A 6,000-nucleotide genomic window follows, 5' to 3' on the forward strand; every position below is an offset into this window, starting at 1 on the left:
AATAAAATAGTCAGTAGTGCTGGACTTGGTATCAGGAAGATATGAATTCAAATTCTTACTTAGAATTATACCAGCTATGTGACTCAGGGGACACCATTGAATTTCTCTCAGACTCGGTCTCATTTAACTGTATGATGAACAGTTTGGAGTCTGTTAGTCTCTACAGTACTTTCCATCTCTAATGTGATCACATGATCACTTTGAAATCCTTTTTAAAAATATCATTATATCTGATTCTTATCGTGTGCATGTATAGTTATCCTCACAACTGTTATCTGATTCTTCATCTCATCCTCATCTTATGGATGCAACACAACTGAGCTGCAGAAATGTCAAAAGCTTTATTATAGATCACGTCAGTGAAAGCGCAAGAAAGAGCATTGAAATATGCTAGGTAAAATCATGACATTATGATCTAGAAATCAAAGTATTCTTAAAGGGTTTCTGGTTCAATGCCTTCATTTTACAGATGAGAAAACTGAGGCTTATAAAGGTTAGGTGATTTGTTTGAGGTTCAGAGTTAGTAACAGAACCATAGATGAACCCATGTGCAACACTTTTTTTCCTATCAAACCAATAGTCCAATGATATCTAGTACAACCTGTAATATTGAAACAGCATATTCAAGAGAATCTTAAAGCTTTTTGGATATTATCAAATCCATTCTTATCACAGTTTTAGAAGGGAAGAGAATTACTGACCCTGTTAACCTATTTTTTTTCTCCCAGTAAAGGGACCTAAAATTTTAGCAATGACTTCAAATTCCTCCAGAAAGCTAGATCCTAAGATTCCACTGTCCCACATAGTCAAATCATCTTATACAAATACTTGATTATGAATTCCAAGCTGTATTTAATTTTCCTGGAAATGATAGCTAGAATTGACTTTGTTGTGCCAAAAATATTCATAGCATAATTTTTCTCCTGGTGGGAACTCATTCAAACCAGTCATCATTAATTCAAATAACTGATGAAGCATAGGACAGGTGTCAGGACTGGTCATGTCCTTTGCTGGAGAATTCCAAGTTGGATTTCCCATAGCAACTTCTAGGTAGGTAATGATGGGAAGGCCTTATGATTTATTGAGCACATAGCAGAGTACAGGGCACTTGCTCTCTGCTCGATAAATTCTTGCTGATGGATAGAGATGTGTGAAAGGGGGTGTCTCATGGAAATTGGAATCATAGCATGAGGAAAGTATGCTTTGGAAAACACAAACCCAAATATTATATATGTAGATGACATTAAAGTGGACTACAAAATATCTGATCAACTAAAATAGACAGTTTATCATATCACTGGTTTTGAAGATGAACAGAATAATCTCCTCATTCATACTTGTCTCCTTGGACCTAAAATAAAAGCATTTTCTTCTACATCATAATCCTACTGTTTAATAGGAAATGTTATAAAATACTTAGTAATTTATCCTTCTTTAAGCAAGAGAGGAAAATGCTTCCTTTTTAAAAAATGGAACATAAATCTGAGTGAGTATGACAGCTGCATATTTGACTAGTTGAGGAGACTGGCATTTAAACCACTTGGAAAACTGCCTTCCAGGTTCCATTTCTGATATATCTTTCATGATTCATTATTAAGGGGTATATTCTATTTTATTTAAATTTTGCACACCTTGTAAATTGAAGTTAATCTAGTAAAATTGGATTGCACTTATCCATAAAAATGATAGGGGAAATTACAAAATAATGAGAAAAAAGCACAAAAGATTTTCCTCTTTGTAAAATATAGTAATATGCTGTCCGTCACATATGAAGATGACAATTCTGGCCTTCCATCACTGACAGGCTTCTGAAATTCCTATTTTACTAATGGAGATGAGTTTTGCTTCTATTTTCGCTCTTTCTTGAACTTTTTTTTGTGACCAGTAGTTAATCTTCCTCACATTATTTGAACATACCACTGCCCTTCTTAAAGAATTGCAATGTCTATCTACATTAAGCTATACTAAATCCAGATTATTATGTTTTGCTTTCTAGGGCGCTTTATAATACAATGCATATTTACCTTTCTAAATCTATTTACCATTAATCCATAACTTGCCTATGCACACATATATGCTTATACTCCATATCAGTTTGACTAGTCTTTTTAAATTTTCTTGCAAATTCTAGTTATGGTATTGTTCACGTTCATTCCCGCTTGTTTATTCCATCCCTCCCCTTTTTTACTTTAAGAAATTCTATGCATCCATCAGGACTCACTTTCAAGTCAAAATTCATCCATTAGAGGTTATCCAAGAAACCCTCACTCTCATCTCATCTGTCTCTAAACTGTTGTTGCTCAAATAGTCAGTGACACACAGTGAAATGTTGATTACTTCTCTCTCCATCCCTGCTGCTATCATTTATCTATCTAGAGATCACTGATTTCATTATTCAAAGATGATTTTGGCATCTGGATCATCATTTGTCACCATTCCTGGGGATTTCAGAATTCAGAATTCACAATGTTACACCTAAATCCTATATTTTCATATCATCACAACGTTGCTGAAGGGGAATATATCCATTCCCAAGATCTTGTTATTATCCAGATTGTAGTCATTGCCCAAATCTCAAACAATTAATTACATATGTGGATGCCCATCTCCACTTCAATATCTTCAATTTTTTCATTCATATTAAATTGCCCATTTTATGTTTATTTTAAACTTCCACTGTATCAAATATTTCTTATGTTTCCAATCTATCTCTTGTACTCTAGCCTTTCTTACTCCTTTTTTGTAATATTAACACTATGTTCTATCATTTTAATGAATACCTATCTAGTTATTACACTTAACTCACCTAAAGTAATAATATTTTTAACAATTTTCCTGGGATTTTATCATACAATCTGACATTTTATGTATATATATATATATATATATATATATATATATTATGATTTTATCATACAATCTAACTCCCAAGAAAAAAGATTCTTTGATTCAGTACTTAGTACTACAGTCTCAAGATTTAGCAGATTTCATTCAAGATAGACTTTTGATTTAATACTAGAGAAGGGTCCTGTTGATACTTATCAATACTTTTATCTACTGTTATTGCTTGCCTATCTCATTTCCTATCATGGATTCTAATCTTTCACTTTTCTGATCAGTTCCCCATCTTCTTGTCTGTTCATTTCACTTATAAGAAATGATTTGACTCTTATTTCAGAAAAGAATACAGAATCTTTCAGAATATTAATGCTGAAGTAGGAAAGGGCATCTAGTCTAACAAATAAATAAGTTACAATACTCCTCAATAAATGTCAGTGATAAGAAGTAATCTGGTTCCCACTTGAAGACTTTAATTTCTGAACAATCCAGTATTTCTTGAGGGACTTTGAATTGCTACAAAACTTTTGCTTATACCGAATCTTAATCTTTCTCTATATACCTAACATCATTTTCTTTCGTTTAATCAATAGAGTCAGTGTAAGTCTAATACTGTTTACATATCAAAACCTTAAATAACTTGTTAATCTTCTCTAAGGTATTTACTGTAATGACTAAACAGTTAAATTTAATATGTACTTTAAATACTAACATTGTGCAAAGTACAATTTCATATATTGGAATCACTTTTCTAGGTTAAGTTGAATGAATATGTGGTATGCCATCAAGGCTTTCACCTTCTCATCATCCATTTCCTAAATATGCTCCAGTTTATCTATGTTTGTCATTATAAAACCATATCATTACTTTGATCAGTATTCTTCATTGACTATTTGTTTACCAAATAAGACATATATCTCTTTGGAAAGCATCTTGATGATGTGGGAAGAAAGTATTTGCCTTACAGTTGGGATAGCCAATTTTGATTACCAACTCTGACATTATTATGTACTGTATGACTATGAACATGTTACGTATCCTCACTGAAAATCAGTTTCTTCATCTGTAAGATGGGTATAATAATTTTGCTGCCCACATTAAGGTTTTTATGAAGATAGCACTTTATAAAGGTTAAAACATATAAAAATGTGAATTATTATTGCCTTTTGTTCCCTCTTCCACTTATATTCTTTTACCTTTCCAGGATGATTTCACACTATTCTCTTATATATGGAATGTGTTCATTGCTACCTCTCACATAGATAATTGTTTTTGACTCAAATCATTGATTATAACTATTTCATAAACTTGAAATGTCCTCTCTACAAATTTATTTGAATTTCTCTCCCTCCTTCAAGGCCCAGATAAAATATGAAATCTGCACACTCCTCAATATAGATGCTCTTTCTTTTCTTCAATTTCAAAACTTCTTGCCTCTCTTTTGCTATTATGGTTTTAATTCATTACAGATACTTAATTTCTATCTATATTATATTTTTCTTCATTATGTCCTAATTATCTCTTTTTGCCTTAACATTTAGTCTGCACATAGTAAGCACTCAGTAATCCTTGTTGACTGCATGATTAGCTAGTTAGTGTATGTCCCATAAATGTATATCAGATATTTGTGATGAGTAATATCTTTTACCATGAAAAAAGATAAAATTTAAATGACCAATCTTTTTTTTATCCAGTAGCTTGATAAAAATCAAATCATATTTATGTATCACTTAGGAGTACATAGTACATATTATATGATGTGACCCCAACAAAAACCTTGTGAGTTAAATAAATAAAAATATCATTCCATTTTTACAGATGTGGAAGTTAAGGCATACAGAGATTAAGTGATTTGCCCAAGGTCATCTAATAATTGTCAGAACTACCTCAAGCCCATGTCTTCTGATTCTATATGCAGTACTCATTCCATGACATTCTTCTTAATGATCATTTTGAAGGAAAAATATTAAGTTCCACATAAATTTACTTAATATTCAGGAATAGATTATTCCATTAAGATGCTAGTTAAAATGTAAAAGGAATGAAAATATCTACCCAGAAAATTCCCATACATAGTCCCTTTGAAAATCAAGCTCATCATATCCATCAAGGTAATAGATAATTCGGCACAAAAAATTATCTAGCTATATTAGGCAACAGAATATTTTTGTGATCTTAAATTATTCAGCCTTCAAGTCCTACTTCAATGCTTCATTTTGGCCTGGAGGTGACCTTGGGCTTGCAAAAGTGTTTGCCAATAGTTCAGGAATGTTGGCACCTTATACCATGGAGGAAAGATTTTTTTTTTGGTACTGTTCTAGAAACAGACTAAGTCTATATGCCAAACTAAGTCTACATTCCAAACTACAGTCAAACTAAGGTGACATTGGGTTTGCAAAGACTATGACAGCAGGAGACAAGAGTGTAAGGTTTCTACCATGAAGAACATTTATCATCAAACTAAGACTGGAAAGGCTAATCTCAAATGGGCTGTACACTTAGTAATGAAGCTTTGTCCATGGAAATTCATATCACAAACAAATATAACAATATCTTCAGAGCTTCTGTGTGAACCACTTTTACTACTTCACAAGAAAGGGTTGAATGGTCATAAAATATCAGGGATTGATAAGTATCTAAAAATTTTCAGATATTTTCATTCATCTATTCTTAGTCTAAAGTAAGAACATATATAATTTGAAGAAAGAGTGAAGATGGTGGAAAAAAGGCAGGGACTCCACTGAACTATGTTCCAAACCCCTCCAAATATATTAAATAATGACTAATCAAATTCTAGCAAGGTAGAACCCACAAAAAATCATGAAGTCATTATCTAGACCAAGAAATTGTAGAAGGCAGGAAAGGTCTGTGGTAGCTGGATGAGAGAGGAGTGCAGTCATGTCATAGCAGACCAGATCATATATCTAAAAACCAGCAGAAGACCTCAGGTTGACTGAAGCAGTGACAGTCTGCCACGACTGCCACCTCAGGGTAAACATAGAGCAAGAAAAATAAGCCAGAGTCTGTGCAGAACAAGATCATACTGGGGCAACTGGAGAAGATCAAGATGCTGATTCAGAGTCCAGAAGGAAGTCTAAGCAACTCCAAGAGAGTTCTGCTGGAAAACCAAGCAGAAACTTGCTGCTAAATTGAGGCAGCTAA

The sequence above is a fragment of the Macrotis lagotis genome, chromosome 3, assembly GCF_037893015.1.
Source record: "Macrotis lagotis isolate mMagLag1 chromosome 3, bilby.v1.9.chrom.fasta, whole genome shotgun sequence".
Taxonomy (NCBI): domain Eukaryota; kingdom Metazoa; phylum Chordata; class Mammalia; order Peramelemorphia; family Peramelidae; genus Macrotis; species Macrotis lagotis.